The sequence below is a fragment of the Phocoena phocoena genome, chromosome 8 (assembly GCF_963924675.1).
Source record: "Phocoena phocoena chromosome 8, mPhoPho1.1, whole genome shotgun sequence".
Taxonomy (NCBI): Eukaryota; Metazoa; Chordata; class Mammalia; order Artiodactyla; family Phocoenidae; genus Phocoena; species Phocoena phocoena.
In genome coordinates this window covers 47,993,793-48,012,974 of record NC_089226.1, presented here as the reverse complement: position 1 = coordinate 48,012,974, position 19,182 = coordinate 47,993,793, and positions in this window count along the sequence as shown.

Here is a 19,182-nt window from a genome sequence, read left to right as displayed (position 1 = left end):
TGAAATAAATTTAGTTTTTCACGTGATGAAACTGAGGCCCAAATTTATACAGCTACTGAGTTGGTAAACCAGTGCATAATGGGTACTCCACTGACTGAGTAGATAAGCCAGGATGTGAACCTCGATCATCTAACTCCAAGTCGCATCCCATTATTGTTATAATAGTGATCTATTGCACTTTCAAAATCACTGAACTCATTGATCCAGGTAGTAAATACCATAAACTGCAAATATTTGGTTCTAAGATATTCTGTTCTTTATCTGAACAGAATATATATTGCTGTTTTCAAACATATGTAAAAACCAGGCTCCTAAATACAGATATATTAAATGATCAGAATCTCATTTCTATAGTATTTGTGTTGCTTTAGAGGCAGCTAATAGATAAATTGATATTTGGATTGACTAGTTTAAAAATAGCTTTATGAATATGTCAAAGTTAGTAACAAGAAACCTGATCTCCAGCAATGCTAGTACAGAAGTCCAGTCATTAATCTTTAAAAGGCAGAACATTGACCCTGAGGCACTACAAGATGCTCAAAGGCAAAGATGCTCACAGTATCCTCATCAACCTGGAAATGAGGAGTAATTACATTCGATGTTTTAAATTAGTAAACAAAATTAGCCAGAGTTACCCACAGTATTCCATTAAAGAAATAAAATAAAAAAGATTATTCCCCCATTAATTCCAGATACTTAGAAGTTTGCCACTTAACTTTGGCATTGGAAAATATATAATCAATGCTAAAATAATTTGAATATCATGAGTTTAATAAGAATAATAAGAATAATAAGAATAACTACATAGGGACTTCCCTGGTGGAGCAGTGGTTAAGAATCTGCCTGCCAATGCAGGGGACACAGGTTTGAGCCCTGGTGCGGGAAGATCCCACATGCCACGGGGCAGCTAAGCCTGTGCACCACAACTACTGAACCTGTGTTCTAGAGCCCGTGAGCCACAACTACTGAGCCCTCATGCCACAACTACTGAAGCCAGCATGCCTAGAGCCCGTGCTCCGCAACAAGAGAAGCCATCACAATGAGAAGCCCGTGCACCGCAACGAAGAGTAGCCCCTGCTCACCGCAATTACAGAAAGCTTGTGTGCAGCAACAAAGGCCCAACGCAGCCAAAAATAAATTAATTAATAAATTTAAAAATAAAATAAAATAAAAAATCTTTCTTTAAAAAAAAGTATAACTACATAATACTTAAACCTGCCCAGATGGAATGAGCTACCTTGGGAGGTGGTAAATATAAATACGTAATAGACATATAACTAGAGACTTTCCAGCAGATGACAGGTTCCCCTTTATCAGGGCAGCAGAAGACGAGACTTAAGACTGAGGAAAGTCATTGCCCTGGATTACCATTAAAATTACTTTTAATTCTCTGATTCTGTGCTATTTTTGACCTTAGTTCTCCAGGAAGATTCACTCAGAACCATCACTTTTAAAATAAGGACGAAGGAGAGTATCTAATGTACACGAAAAAATGTTCTCATCCCCTAAAACAAACCACCATAAAAAACCTTCTTTTCCATGGCTTCTTTTTCTCCCAAAAAGAAGTTTCCTTATAAATATTGGCAAGGACAGTAAATAGAGAAATACAGCTGAACTGCAAAATTATTCTTAATCGGAAGGTGTGGATGTTCAACATAGTACATTAAGAGTTACATTTTAGTCTGAAAAACAATTAAGGGCAATGTTGGGATTCTCTAAAATTAATAATTTCCTTATTCTGTGAAAGTGTTATTATAACTTAAAAGGACCCATTAATTATCTAGTCAAAGTCCTTCACTTTAGATTAGAAAACTGAGGCAGAGATTGGCCAAGTGATTTGCCCAAGAACACCCAGATAGTAAGAGTCCAAAGAAAACAACCCAAGTTCTCTGGCTTCCAATTATGACTTATTCCTATACCATGCTTCCTTTTCAGTCTGATATGTTTCCTCGAGTGAAGTTTCTCACCCTCTGATTCCCTCTCTGTTCTTGTTAGAAGAGACCCAACTTTCTGCCCATCCATTGTTGTATTTGCCTGGTATTCACTTAGTCCCTTTACTAACTAGTTATAATGCACAAGATTGACAAGAATCTGTTTTCTGCTTAAGAAATTAAGTTTAAAATACCAAACAACTAAAAAATTATCTAAAACTTAAAATATTTTCAAGGGGCATTTAACACTCTGGTCATGTCTCCAAATGTTATGAAATAACCAAAGTATTTAGCTATCAGTCCTTTCACATATAACTATTTGTTTTGATCCTTATTGTGCCCCTATAAGATAGGCAAAATAGGTATTATCTACATTTTACAAACAAAAATGGAGGTCATTTAATCTGTTCAAGGTCACATGACTAATTAGCGATAGAGCCAAGGTATAAACTCTGGTCTCTGACTATAGATCTTTTGCTCTTTTCACTCTATCATACTGTCCTGCTTTTGATATCATACTTTGTTCTCAACCATAATGTCCGACTCCTCGAAAAATATTTCCTCTTAGCTGTTCCACTATTATCTTAAAATTAATATGTCATCATTGAATTTACCCTATTTATCCATTAGTCAACCTAAATATCTCCAGTTTTGTTCTGGTACCACCCAACTTTCAATCTACTTAGTTGCCAGGTCCTGTCAATTCTTTCTTTAAGTTCTCTCTTCTTTCTATGATCTGATTAAAAATCCTCATTGTTTCTCACTAGGACTCTGGAAGACCAAATCTCTAAATTTTACCTTCTGTTTACTACATTTATTTAAACACAGAACACACCCCTAAAAGATACTTCCAATTATTTAAAATTGATCAAGAGAATAATAGTAATAAAATAAAAATAAAGGAAGTGTCAACTAAAAGTTGGCACTTTCCATCTGCCTCTACAAGGATTAGGTCCCTAGCCACTGCAGCCACTGACCTTCAACACCCCCTGAAAGAAGTTCAGGGTGGAGATAAGGAATGAGGCACTCTGTGCTCTGGGAAAAACTGGCAGAACAGGCCTTCAGATAGTTAGATATTTTCAGGAGAAGGTTTTATGAGCCCAATTCTTGCATCTCCTCATATCTAGAAAAACACTAAAATCATTAACGGTACAATTTGCTCCTTGTGACTAGCAGCTAGCCTCTGCCAAAACGTGTGCTTGACTGCATGTAGCCCCCTTCACTAAAATCATATATACAATGATCTCTCCCCCGCCTCTTTGGAGCAGTTTCTCAGAGCTATCTGAAATGCTATAGGGCTATAGACCTCCTTTTGCCCCAAATAAAACTTAACTCACAACTCTTACGCTGTGCATTTTTTTTTCAGTCAACAGAAGGAATCACATTAAATGTAAACTATTTCTTCCTCAACAAAGGTCTAAAATTCTCAATGATGTCTTTTTTTTCATTTTCTAAATTTTAATTTTCTCACTAGATTTGCATAATTTCATCAGTTCTGGAAAACATGTCTACAACAGATTTTGCAAATTGTATTGCCCTTTGTAACTCCAGGATTTTCTACATCGTATGACCAGTGGCAACACCAAGATTCGCTTAAGCTCTTAAACCAGAGCAAAGATAAAGTCTTCACTTGAAAACACTGCTTTGTAAGGAGCAGAAATCAGTTGTCTAAGCCTCAATAATGGGAAAAACATCTCCAAACATATTGAAATTAGGTTAAAAGTATAACGAAAGGGGGGAACGTTCCCTGCTGGACACAGGTAACAAATGCGGTTGAAAGTTATTTCAGATTGTTATTTCTGTGGATCAATACCTGAAGGGAAGACACCTCCCACCTGGCAAAATAGCTTCCAAGAGACCTTTACAAATTAAGCTACAGTCAAAAATGGGCAACTGAGAAAGAGTAGAGAGCAATACAGGATACTAACACATGTTTCTAAATGATGTTAGAAAATCAGCCCCTAGGGTTTTTTTTGGCAGATCACTGAAAAAAAACGAGAAATGCAAACAAGAAACCTAAAGAGTCGGTATGGTGCAATTTCTTCCATCTTAATTGCCTTATAAATCTTTGGATCACTGTCTTGGCCTTCCCTAAACTGACTGGTTTAAAGTATGTGACAGGAAAGATGGTAACTCCCCAAAGGGAAGCCTAGAGGTTTATTACTCATGGCAATGGTTCTCAAATTGTAGCGTAGTTAAGAATCACTTGAAGGGCTTATTAAAACACGGATGTCTGGGTCCTGCACCCAACATATCTGATTTAGTTGATCTAGGGTGGAGCCCAAGATTTTACTTTTCTAACAAGTCCCTAGAGGATGTTAAAGCTGCTGGCTAGAGGACCATACTTCAAGAATCACTGGCCTGTGAATTGTGCTATTGAAATCTTCTCAAACTAATGTGGCCTAATAAAGCTGTTCCTGTCAGTTGTTCTAGATATATAACATACACCTAAATTTGTGTGGGTCTCAGTAGCTACTGCTGGCTTAAATACTTTAATTATATTATCAGTGGGTCCTCTATTCACACAATATAATTTATTGTCTGCTATTGACTGTCATAGAATGATCAGATCTGAAGAATTCCTAGGAATAATCTGATCTAACACCCTAATTCTGAAGATGAAGAAAAAAAGTCCAGTGTCATATTTAATAGATCTACACAATTGTGACTTCCAAACAGGTCTGCTTTTGAAGAATGGCCTATGAACTAAACAGTTACAATAATATATTACGTTCATATAATAATCATGACTATTCTTTTGTTTGTCATGCAATTAATTTTTTTTTCTTAAGATAGTTAAGAAATTCTCACTGATACTTATTTTAATTCAACCAGAAGTTATTTTAAGCAGTGACAAGTAGAAATCTACAAGGCAGGAGCCTCTTTTGGCCAAGTGGTTTCCAGGCAAAAAAAATGGTATAGACTCTTTGTTATATAATATAGGCATGAATCCAAGGAAACCCTAAGAACTATTTGTAAGCGTCCGATAACATAAATGTTAGACTTGCAATTCTTTTCAATAGAATGAAAATCTACTATTTGCCAGGCAGTACTAAACACGGTCATAATCAGGATCTCATTAAAATCTCTTAACCACCCTGTAAGGTAAAGAAACAAAAGCTTTTAGAGTATAAATAGCATAGGCTAGGCTAGCAATATGTTTTCCCATGGTAAAAACACAAAAGTTTTCCTAGTATATTTGCCAGCACTTATTTAATTTAGCCATTTGACAAGTTGGCACATTTGTATCCTACTAAGCCCTGATGACTTCATTTTCAGGAAGCAAAAATACAGATATCCTCTTTAGACAGCCAGGAAGTCTAAAAATTTGTTTTCTAAGTATTCATGAGTCCAGTACGGACATCCACCCTCCCTCTCCCCTTTTGGAGAAAAACAGTGCCACTGCCAAATTAGATGACTTCCTTTCCTGGAAGCATATTTAGCATATTATAACAATCTCAAATAGCTTAAATAACATCCTCTATGTAAAACAAAAACACGTCTTGGCAGAGGAAACAATGGTCCTTAACAGAGACATTCTATAAACTGGCCAATAGTTAAATTTGGCTGTAAGCTTCATGCTCTTATAAAGGTAAAGGACAATTCACCATATAACCTTTCTTACTTTGCTAAATTCCTCACAGTAATTATCAAAATTCATAATCAGAACTGACTCAGAACTCCATCCAAATCCCAAGCCCAAGTCGACACCAGGAGGCTCAATCAATTGGCAGTGCCAGATTAGTCCAGGTTGTAAACGATAATCCACAGAGAAACTGTTCCTTTATTGGCATTTACCACTCAATGAATATCATAGACATATCACCCTATATTTGAAAGCAATTTGATGGCCTATGGAGCCATAACGACAACTGTCTCTGCTTGCTAACAGAAGATTTAGAAGACAAGAAGAATCATCATTTAAGGTATATTTCGAGAAGCCTCAATAAATGCAATTCCTATGAAATGATATCCCAAAAGAATTTTATGTGTGCTTTAAATACTTAATACATGTTTATAATAATAATATTCGTGATTTATTTTCATTGTTTTCATGATTAAGTTTGGTGTCTTTATAAATAAAATAGAAAATGGAACCCCATTTTACATCATTGGGCTATAGTAAGTAAGGGCCATCTTATGACAACTGATCAGAGAGAAATGAAATCTGAAGTTGACACTTAGTAAAATACTTATGTGTACTTTCCTTGGACTCAAGTTCTTCTTGGTTTCATCACATAAAGCACTATGACCTCTTTAACATTACCCTGGACATGATTGAGTTTTGATTCTTTGTCTTGAATAAGTGCACAAGATGACAATCAAAGAAATGACTGAAGTAGTTTCAGACTGCTTGGGGGAAGCTATTGTCCCAAAAGCCCAATAGGACCTGAAAACCACCACCAAAATAGAGTGTGAGAGTTTTTCTGGAAGGCCTGAACCAGACAGGAAAAGAGAGGAGAAGTGAAGTAGTTTACCAAGTGGTTGGTGATCACCAGCAACTTAAGAATATACACCAAAACACAGAAAACAAAATTCTCAAAATGAACATACACAACTACTCAAAATGATAGACAGTTGATGTCAGCTCAGTAGCAGGAGAACCGAATATGCTGATCAGGCCAAAGCCAGAAATTAGATTAAACTCTACAGAAAACAAGAAATATCTTGCCTGTTAAATGTAGAAACAAAGAAAATGCTCTAACACTTATACTTGTCTTTTTGTCAGTTTCATTTTCAAAACACTGATTGTCTTTATTTTGCTCAGTACATGAAGCATTTTCCTTTGGTCCACTGCAACATGTAAGCTAAAAATAAAGTTTAAAGAAATCAATACTTCTTGTTTTCTGCAGTGTGAATTCAGTGTTTTTCAAACTTTTAACATGCACATTAAAATGTCTAAGACCTGAATAAATATTATTAGGTATTGTTTATGTCAGTTTAGGATATGACTACACTGTCTAACCCACTTTTATATTTCTCCCAAAGAGAAAGCATAAAATGGGACAGTTATTCAAAGGCAGATTTATGAATTTCAAAGCTTCTCACCAGGGAGTCTTGAACATGGATTATTCAAATGTAAATTGATGACCTGGTAAAAGCTGAACATGGTTAAAGGGAAGATGAAGATAGAAGGGCTGATTTCACCTTATGTAAGTTCCCATACTTGCAGGAATCTCTACGTTATGGTACCTACTGGAAACCTCAGAACAAGCAGAGGCACTGACTGTCTTTGCTCTGGATTGTCTTTTCAAGTATGTTTGTCTCACTACAGCTTCGGATGATAGAAATAATGTCTGCTTCCAAAGCAAAGGATAGTTTTGCTTACTGACCATTGTAAAACATCTGTGTTCCCTAAACTGAGAGTTGGTATCCATTGTGTGTGAATGTATTGCTTGGCCATCTTTGCATTGCCCTGTAGAAATGGGGGCTTGAGGGGCTAATTCAAGAAAATTCTGTCTGGCTACTGCTATTATTGCAAATAAAGTCCTTTGTCTTTGTCCTAGGAGTCTTTTGACAGCATCCATGAAACTGTGACAGGGTTCTTGGCTTGCAAGTTGGATAAAATCTTAGACCCTTCACAGTTCTTGACAGTTGTGGTGACAAGGAGAGAATGCTGACAGAGTCATAATTTTCTACAAGAATCAGGGACTTGCAGGGTGATAAAGAGGATTTCTGGGACATCTTTTGGAATTGGGAGCAAACATATTGACCAAGTTGTATGCTCAGCTGCGTAATGATGGTCTTCTACTTTAATGACTGTTAATGAGGAGGAATTTACAAATTGCAGGCTGAGTACTGGGAAATAAACTCAAAGACACCTCCCAAATGGTGTCCTCATTGTGACTGACTCTCTTCTGATTGGGTGAGCAGAAATTCCTGCCCCCTTTCAGAAATAGTTATGGAGAAACGTACCTGGGCTGATTATGAAAGAAGAGAATTTTGCAACCATGGTGAGCAGAAATCAAGATTTCTCTGACTCCAGTCTGGTTGTAGATGCTCCTCTTCTCTGTTCCCATAATTTATAAATATCACATGTTTATATATCTCTCTGTCCTGCTAGAGCTCCTTGGAAGACAGGCAATATATCTTATTCTTTTTCAATTTCCAGGGGTCAATAAATATTTATTTAAGAAATAAAAATAAAAGATTAAATTAGATGAATAGATGGATGCTTAGACAGAGGAACAAACAATAAACAAGGGCTCCAATCTGGCTAAGAGGAATGTCAAGCTCAACCACCTGAGGATACCCAGTTAACCTGTGCATCAGAAACGGAGAGTCCTTTACCATGTTCTCAGTCTGGCACGGTGGATATGCTACCACATTTGGTATGATGATTAATACAGGCAGCAGTGGTAGTAGTGCAGGCTCATTCAGCAGCTTAATTCCAGTTGGTCTTATCAGGCTCCCACTGTGGGCCTCTACCAGAGTAATGCAGATTTGTACAGTTTATGTCCTCAGAGAGGCAAGTGTTTAATCTGCCAGTCTACAGATTGGCAGTATTGATGGCATTGTTGCTAATATAGGACGCTGGGTGGACCAAAAACATTAAAAGTTCATTTCACTGAGCTGCAAGCCACCTTTACACCAGTCATAATTAAAAGTAAATGGGGACTTTCCTGGTGGCCCAGTGGTTAAGAATCCGCCTGCCAATGCAGGGGACATAGGTTCAAGCCCTGATCCGGGAAGATCCCACATGCCATGGAGCAACTAAGCCCGTGCGCCGTAACTACTGAGCCTGTGCTCTAGAGCCCGCTCTCCACAACTAGAGAAAGCCCCCAGGCAGCAACGAAGACCCAATGCAGCCAAAAAAAAGTAATTGTACCTTGCTTATTGCTACAGAGCTGCTCTCACTCACCATGATTCATGATCCCTCCCTCCCCTTTATACTGATGCTTTAAGAGCAAAGATGATTAAGAGTGCAGCTAAAGTTTCCCTGCTGCCAAGAGGGAATAATAGTCATGCACACTATCCAAACATGCTGGAGAACTTTGGGGAGGGCAAGGACTTAAAACGCTTACAATTCTGTTGCACAGGCACCAAAATCACAATCTGCTGGGTTGGCGAGGGGGGCACCAGGATTCAGCTAATTGGGTTCAGGCAGGATTTGTCGTGGGGAAGAAAAGCTAAATGACCCTGTGCATGGGGCCCTTTGGGCTGATTCAATGTACCATGTGTGTGGCTTTCACTGCTGAATATCCAATTGGCATTAACATTTCACTGTAAATCTCATAAAGCCCAGAGGGGATTCCCCTGATCAGGAGGCGCTAATGCAGGGAAATGCGAAAGGAACATGTAAATCACTCCCCAATTCTTTTTCGTATTTTTTCCAGGTAGTCCAGCAGAAATAATGGAGAATCTCAGGAGGAAAAAGAAATCACAGCCTTAAGAACTTAAAGGCTGCAGGGATAGTACAAGATGCAATATCTTAAAACAATAGTCAAGTATGAAGAGCAGAAAAGGCTAATGGGAGCTGAAGGCTTACAGTGGATTATTGCTAAGTGATTTCAGTTGTTGATCCTACAGCCTCAGCTATTCCAAACATTGTAACTGCAACTAAATCCATTGCACTGATGGCAGTTGGTATGTTATCTTTCCAACATCTTTTTTCTATTCCACTGGCACTCAAGGTCCAAGACCAATTTCTATTCATATGGTAAGGCCTCCAATATGTTTACAGCACTTCCAAAATACCTAAATTCCTCTGCCTTTTGCCATAAAGAGTGAGCACTGAGGTGGCTTTACTTTCTGATATTCAAAGTTGTTACTATATAGATGACATGGCCTGTTAGTTGGCAAGTCAGAAACCTCAGCCAGCAGGAGTGAATCATAAATGCTTGACAAAACTGAGGGACTATCCGGGCAAATTTCCTCTAGCAGTCAAGAAAAGACTACTGTCTTTTTAGTCTCAACCATCAGAAAGGAGGCCCAGCACCTTAGTGGAGTCAAGAGAGAGTATGGTCTTATTTGGACAGTCTGCTCAGTCTTCATTATCAGCTAACACACAAATCAGCATCCTTAAAGTGAGGCTCAGATCAGCAGGCTATGTGGGAAGCTCCTGGCAAGCTGTGGTGCACTCTGTACCTTTGTAGCTCCACGATTTTAATGATTCCTCTGAGATACAAGTCTCTGAGTAAGAGAGGTTTCTTCACCTCTGGCAAAGAGCTTGGGTTTTAGAATAAGGAAGAAATGAGTTACAATCCTTTTATCTTTATCTACTAGCTGCGTGGAATGGAACAATATTTAAATTCTCTGAATCGCACATTTGTCATCTAAAATATGGAGATAATGCTACCCATTGCATAAGCTTCCCTTCTTATCAAGCTCACAGCTGAGTTGGATGCTATGAATCCCCAGCTTTCCTACCTCATACCAGCTGGTATGCCATATATACCTCCTGAATCTCAATACAGTACCTTGACTGAACTTCTATGCTTTCATATCCCTACCATTACTCCTTCCACTGGTTCCTTCCCATCAATTTGGCTCTCATGGAAATAGTAATTTTCTTCTATACTTCTATACTTCCTTCATTCTTTAAAAAAAAAAAAAAAGACCCTGATCACTTTATCTCTGACCTTCTCTTTCCCGGAATCAATATTCTTGAAAGACATAACAGCAGTAGTAATAGCAACAATACAACAATAGAATTATTTAATGAAAAGTTACAATAAGCTAGGTGCTTTGAGGAATATGTATACATATTTTATATGCATTATCTCATTTAGATTAAAACTGAAATCTATAAAGTAGGCACTCCTTATTTCCTGGGTTAAAAAAGCAGAACCTAGTTCTGTCTGAACACAAAGTCTATGCACCTAACCATTGGACTAACCTCCTGAACCGCCTCCTTAAAACTCACCCTTTATTTAACCTTTCAAACTGTGGTCCCCAGACTAACAGCAATAGCATTACCTGGAAACTTGTTAGAAAGAGAAATTCTTGGCCCCCACTCCAGACTTACTGAATCAGAAACAGTAGGAGTAGGGTCCTGCAATCTTGGTTCTTGTGTGACTTTGACACATCCTAGTTTGAAAATCACTGATCTAGATGTCAAAATATCAAATAATGTCAGGTGCTTAAAATAAGTAACATGAGCCAGGTATAAGAAATATTTAGGAAGAGATGGATGGTCCTTGGCAAAATGGAGAGCTCATGGTCTGTCTAATGGGTGCAGTCTCTAGTTATTTTCAGGCATTTTTGTTGCAATGATGAAACCCAGACCCAGTATTGCCAGATGTTTAGAATTTTCAAGAAAACTTGGAAGTTTGAACTTTTATGTGAAATATTTTCATTTTTAAATGTTGACAAAAATTATATATTTAAAAATTTTCATTGAGCTGACACGGAATGGACCAAACAAAATATAAATTTAGGCCGGAGTCTGCATAAGGACAGCTGGTCTGTGGCTTCTGCTTTAATCCCTGAATGCTGTCATTTCTTCCCTGAACACTGCACTGTTAAAACTCACCAAGGACTTCCTAGTCCTACTGTCTTCCACTTTCTCTAACTTGCTGGTGTCCTCATCATCTTCCATTTTCTCTGGCATTTCATACCATTAACTAATTCCTCCTTCTTGAAACTGTTATCTCTATATTCGAAACACATCTCTCTCCTAGATGCTACCTTACCTGTTTGTTTCTGCCCTTTCATTTCCTCTTCCTCTTTTTAACCCCCAGAGCTCAGCTGTTACTCCACAATTCCTTTCGTGTAGTTCTTCCTCAATACTCATTTCCAGATGACTCAAATCTAGAGGACCTTTTTTCCAATTTTTAGTCCTGCATTTTCAATCGCTTGTATGTATTTCCTCTAAAAATCACATTGGTACCTCAAATCCATTCAATCTAAATGGAATCATTTTCTCTTCAGAACCCACTTCTACTCCTGGGTATCCCATTTCTGGTGACACCACTACCCAATTTCTTAAGGACTACACATATATCCTGTCCTCCACAAAGCCGGGGCGGACCCCTCCCTTTATCCAGCTAGATGGGGCACTCTTATTCCATGACGCCCTCAGGATATATACTTCCCCATTACATCTCTAATAATGATTAGCTCACCTGGTTTCTTTTAAGAACAACTTCCAACATAAACAAAAGGAAAAATTAACTTTATAATTTTATCTTATCCACTCAAGTACATGTTAAGTTCCCTGAAAGCAATGAGTGTACTACTATCTCCATATCCTTCACGTGCCTGAACAAAATAAATGTGCATAGGTATTTACTGAATTATTTAATTACATGGTGTTTACACAGGTGTATTCTGCATTATACAATGTCTTGACAAATATTTACCAACTTTAAACGGATTTATCTTTTTATATATCGGAAAAGTTTTCTATTTAAAAGAATCCTATAGTAAGTTTCTTTTTAAAAATCTGTATGGTAAATAAGCAATCACCAGATTTAACTGTTTTGTAGATCTATTTGCTTGGTCTATTATTTATTTTATTTATTTATTTATTCTATCAATATTTTGCTCAAACCTGGAATTTTTTCTGTGAAAATAAATGTTAGTACTAGTGAGGATCACACACAAGAACTGTGTCTTTTCAAGGACCAAAAGCCTTATAAAATCAAAAAAGTAAGTTAAACAAGCTCTGTGATGCCAGGCCACTGGGAAGCACTGCCCCTTCCCATCCTCTATGGCTGTGAACTGTACAGATTAGCCTGAGACATATCACATCTGTGCTCTGGAATAGTCCAATCATATTTAATATTTTCTGTCCTTTGTATATATATATATATAAGGTATCTAATTTTACTTCACTTTATGATACAGAGTAGGGCCCTGTGGGGCTTCTGGGCACAAAACCTTTCTGTGTCCCCCATTTCTTTGATTACAGAAAACAGCCTTCATTCAGCCTCCATGACCTTCCCCAAGTTCCAATGGGTAGTTTCAAGCAGTTGTTAATTAGGGAAGGGAGGGGATGTGACACCAGGGAGAAACAGTCAAGAATAGCCTTGGGGTAAGACAGGAATAAAGACACAGACCTACTAGAGAAGGAACTTGAGGATATGCGGAGGGGGAAGGATGAGCTGTGACAAAGAGAGGGAGGGAGGGAGGGAGGGAGGGAGAGGGAGAGAGAGAGAGAGAGAGAGAGAGAGAGAGAGAGAGAGAGAGAGAGGGAGAGAGGCATGGACATATATACACTACCAAACATAAGGTAGATAGCTAGTGGGAAGCAGCTGCATAGCACAGGGAGATCAGCTAGGTGCTTTGTGACCCCCTGGAGGGGTAGGATAGGGAGGGTGGGAGGGAGGGAGAGGCAAGAGGGAAGATATATGGGAACATATGTATTTGTATAACTGATTCACTTTGTTATAAAGCAGAAACTAACACACCATTGTAAAGCAATTATACCCCAATAAAGATGTTAAAAAAAAAAAAAGAGTAGCCTTGGGGCAAGGTCTATTTTGCAGATGCTGAAACTCCCTCCAGGTGGGAGAAGTTAATGATTAATGATGGTATGCTGCCCACAAACAGGTAAACCTGAGACCTGTTGGACCTGAAGGTTGATGATGTTGACTCCTACTTACCTCACCACCAACCCATCAGAAGAATGCAAAACTGTTACTGCTTTGATCATTATCACATACCCCTAACCAAAAGCCCCTGACCTATAACACCTCTCCCTATTCCCCAGGGAGGGGGACACAGTTCTTGAGGCACTAGGTTACTGTGTTCCCCCTTTGCATGGCAAAGAAATAAAGCTGTCCTTTTCTACTTCACCCAAAACTCTGTCTCTAAGATTTGATTCGGCACCGGTAAACAGAGAAGCTGAGCTTTCGGGGTCATTTATAATGTCCTCTTCAGATATAAGAAACATTGCAATCTACAGAAATGTGCGGTTGAATACTCTTTCATATCATAGGAAACATCATGCTGGTGCTTCATAGACTCTACCTCAGCATTACAAACAACTGATGAATTTAAACTAAATCATTGTCTTTTGCTGGAGAATAGTAAACTCCATTGTGACTGCCCTGAAGATAAAGGCCTCCGAGTTCCTTGAAAAGTTGGACAGGAAGAAACAAAACTTGCCACTACCAAAGAGCTCAAGAGACTAGATATCAGTTTGCAAAAAAGGTCCTCAGTCTATGTGTTCATTCCACAAACATGTATTGAATTATATTACAGGAAATTCCCTGGCAGTCCAGTGGTTAGGACTCTGCTTCCACTGCAGGGAGCCTGGGTTTGATCCCTGGTGGGGGAATTAAGATTCCACAAACTGCACAGTGTGGCCAAAAAAATATTATATTACATACAAGGTATTGAACTAGATGTCATGAGGAAAGCACAAATAAGATGTGGTCCATAAACAAAAAAAAATAAAGGAAATGAGATACACACAAAAATCATTATAAATCAGGTAGAAGACTTTGTACATCAAAAAAGAAATACAGATAAAATGCTCTGGAAATTCAAATAGGTTCAGTTCAATGAACATTTCCATAGTGTTTACTATGCCAGACCTTTAAGGAATTTAGAGTGAAGTAGGTGAGGCAATTATATAAACTGATAATTTCAATTTCAATTTGAAGTGTTAGAAACATGCAAAGAACACCATGGAAAAATAATTTGTGAGATAAGCAGAGACATAGGACAATAAAACAGAATGAGGAAGTTGGAGAATCTAGTGTTGCTGAACCATGAGGCAAGGAGTTGCAAAAAAATAAAATAGAAAAGATAAGCAGAGGCCAGTTTAGGAAGGTCTTACACATCAAGCCAAAGAATTTAGATTATCTCATGGGAAATATGAAACCAAAGAAGGGTTGAGGGGAGATATGATAGGGAAGGAGTCAAAATGGAGAAATATTTAAAAAGTAAAGATCACACAGACATATTGGCCTTATTTATTTACTGCTTATATTTTTCCTTAATTTTAGAATATATTTTGAAATAATTTCAGGCTTATAAAATGTTGCAGAAACAGGAGAAAGAATACCCTGTTTCCCTCACACACATTTCCAAAATGTTAACATTGTAAAAATCAAGAAAATGACATTGATAAAATATTACAATCTAATATATGGACCTTATTCAACTTTTACCAGTTATCCTGCCGATGTCACTAGTTTTTGGTCCAGGATCCAATCCAGGATCATTTGTCACATTATTTTTCATGTATTTTTACTTTTCTTTAATCTGAAACAATTCAGTCTTCCTTTGTCTTTCAAGACCTTGATATTTTGAAGAGTACTGGACATTTTGTCAAATGTTCTTAATTTAGATTTGGCTAATATTTCCTGATGAATAAATTCAGGTTATACATATCTCATAAGATTACCACAGAAGTGACAATGGGTGCTTCTCAGTATGCCATAACAGGAGGCACATGCTGTCAGTTTGTCCCATTGACTGGTAATGTTACTGTCGATCACTTGGTTAAGGTGATTCTGCCAGGTTTCTTCACTGTAAAGTTATTTTCCCTGCATAATAAGAATCTTGTAGAAGATACTTTGAGTTTAGATAAATATCCTGTGTTTCACCCATGTCCACTCACTAATTTTAACATTCACTGATGATTCTTGCTTGAAACAATTATTACTATGGAGGTTGCCAATGCTGGTTTTCTAATTCCTTCATTCCTTCCATACTTGTTCATTGGCATTCTCCAGTAAAGAAGAGCTTTCTCTTATTCTTCATTTGTAAATTTGTCAATTCAACTAATATACATGGGTCACCTACTCTGTGCCAAGCATAAGAAAATCACTGTTCAATAAAACAGGGTCAGTTCCCTTAAGTTGCAAACTACCTAGTTGAGAAGACAGACTAAATAAACAACTGGCTACAGAATTCTGTGATAAAAGCTGTAAATAATTCTTCTGAGAGAAGAGGAGAAATGTCAAGAGAATAACAAAATGTCTTATTAAAGCATGCCTAGAATATTTAACAAAATGTCCAAATAACACTCTTTACTTATCAAGCCTACAAAAAATAATAACAATAATTCAAAGCAGCATCAGCAAAGGTTTGGCGGAAAGGTACTATTCTTCATAGTGAGTTGGAATATAAATTGGTACAATAATTCTGGAAAGTGAACGGGAAATATCTATAAAAGTTCTTGGAAATACAGTTATCCATTGATGCAGTAACTTTACTTATAGAAATATACCCTAAAGAAGTAACTAGAGATGAACATAAAATGTATGTATGGGAATGTTTATTACAATTTTATTAATCATAGTGAAATAACCTATACATCCTTAAATAGTGAAAAGACATAATAAATAATATTCATGTTTCCTGTTAAGGTGACCCAGTGATTTTATATTTACAACATACTTCTTCTGTTCTAAATGCCCAGGAATAATAGTTACTATATGAAAGGGGAAAAACAAAAGGTATAGCTGGGATCTGAAACAATATAAACATCTTTGTGGATCAGAAATGAAACAAATATTCAATTCAGTAAAAAGAAGATCTACAAAGATTACCTTATCACTAGGAATTGAGTCAACCTGAGTGCTGGCTCTACAGTTAGATTTTTAAACCCTCTGTGTTAAAACAGAGAGGGAGAAATAAAATATGGTTTTAAGACCTGATTCTGGACTAGAAGCCCAAGAAGCCAAAGAGGGGACAACCACAAAATTCCATGCAAGACTTACTTTACTTTCCATGAATTTATACTGGTAGAAATAAATAAACAAATCAACAAATGAGGGAGAAGGGAAAGCTCTTCCTAATAGGAAAATGCCAATTAAGAAAGTGTAGAAGAAATGAAGAAATGAGAAAACCACTAACTGGCAACCTCCATAGTAATAACTGTTTCGAACAAGAATGATCAACGACTGCCAAAATTAGTGAATGGAAGTGGGTAAAACAGGATATTTATCTAAACTCAAAGTATCTTCTACCAGATTCTAACTAATTACTCAGAAAAAATAGTACGTTTACACTGGAGAATCTAGAAGCTACGTTAATCAAGTGAACGAAGTTAGCATGATCAGTGGTTGGACAAATATTTTAGATACCTTCTGAAAGGTATTGAGAAAGACATAACCCTTTTGTAGTTCTTCTGCCAGAAATGTATAATCTGAATCTAATCATAGGAGACACCAGAAAAACCCAAATTAAAAACTATTTTATAAAATAAGTGTTCTCTGATAGAAAAAGCTTTTAAAGAACTGACCAAGATAAAGTTAAGTATGCAGTCAGACACATGGCAGTAAAAGTGAAAATTATTAGAAATAAAGAGAAAATCTTAAGAGCTGCAAGAGAGAAAAAGCTGATTAACTACAATTAAGATAAGCAGATTCTCCTCAGCAATAATAGAGACCAAAAGAGAACAGAATATATGTTGACAATGTCAAGAGAAAGTTAACTACTAAATTACAAGTTGATATACAGCTAAATTATCATGCAAAAGTGGGGGTACTTGCATACAAATACCAAGATAAGTTAATAATTAAGACCCTCACCAAAAAAATTATTAAAGAATATAGATAAGCAAGAAGAGTGAACTCAGAGGAACACATAAGTTCATGGATCAATGGTGAGCACATAAATCAACAAAATATATCACGAATTTAATACGCCATTGATTTTAAATAAAAATTAATTTTTATGTTCAAATAAGAGTAACAAATTGAGAGACTGGAGTGTTCAATTAATTAAAAGTACATTAAGGTCCCTGTCATTTTTTAGAGAGAAACATACTTAATAACTTCCAATTTCTTATAGTAATTTATATATTAGTGTATATGCCAAAAAGATAACCAATAAAAAATAGAAATACAATCAACACTTTCCAAACCAGCAGAATAAAAATAAAAAGCAAATATAGAAGCATTTTAAGTACAATAGGAGATAAATAATGGGAGGATAAGGTAGAGAGAAAAAGGATAGTTAATAAAAAAATTATGTCCTAAAATGATAGAATATATCTAAATATTTTGTGACCTACAATAAATGCAAATGAACTAAACTTATCTATTTAAAACAGATACCAGACTGTACAAAATAAATGTTCATAATGATAGTTAATATTTATTGGCCGGCTAGTCTCTAGATGCTTTATAAGAATTAAGTTATTGAATCATCACAATAGTTTATGAGGTATTATACTATCATTGTATCCATTTTATGGATCAGGAAATTGAGGCTTAGAGAAGTTAAATAAATTGCCTAAGAACACATAGCTAGTAAGGAGGTGTGGCTGTGTTTTCCACCCACATAGTCTCACTCCAGAGTCCATATCCTTAGTGACTGGTCCATTCTGTAATGACTCAATATAGTCATATGATCAAATGTTATATATGTATTAAAGGTTATGCTGTAGAAGAATCTTTATGGACATAAAAAATGCTGGCATAAATATTTTAAATGAAAAAAGTATGTTACAAAAGAATATATACTAATGACACTCAAAGTTTGTTTACACACACACACACACACAAATACTGAGAAAAAAAATCCATCAAAATATAGTTGTAATTACCTCTGAATACTGTGATAGTAGGTGACATTTATTTTGTTCTTTATATATTTCTATATTTTTCACAATGAATAACATTGTATGTCATTTTTATTAAACCTTTCTTTAATGAGACTTGTACAGTGCCTGGCACAAAGTATGTGCTTCATTAATGTTCAAAAAAGAGAAGCAAAACCAAAAAGTCCTCTCATTAAGGCTGAGTGCAAGTTAGAGAACTGGGGATACTGTGTTACCTGACTATCAACACTCAGATTCCAGGGACAAATAAACTGCATACTTCCAAGAAGATACATACTTGCATACTTCCAAGCAGTACATGACAAAAACCTGAAATCCTTACAAGATGCCCTCCTGTATTACTTTCAGGATCTGAGTTTTGGATCCAACCTAAACTGTGGCTTCAGAAGATGCCTGAAAATAAAGGACTTAATGGCTTTAGCTGTAGCAATGTAGTAAAATACCAGCACTAAAATAGAACATAGGGCCTAGGAATATCAGAGCTGCATGTATACTCATGGAAATTGCCACCTAGAGACTAACCCCCTCCCTTTTATACATCAGAGAAAAAGATCCACAGAAGCAAAACGATTTGCTTCCAATCTTACACAAAGTTTCATAGAAGAACCCACACTGGAATTCAGTTTTCCTATCTCAGATAAAGAAACTGAGGCTTACTGGGGTTGAATTACTTGGCCCAAATTACTCAGCTACCAAGAGGCAGGAACAGGGTTCTAATTTGGTTTAATTAGATTCCAAAATGCATCCTCTTTCTGAATTATAATCAAATAAACAACTCTTCAA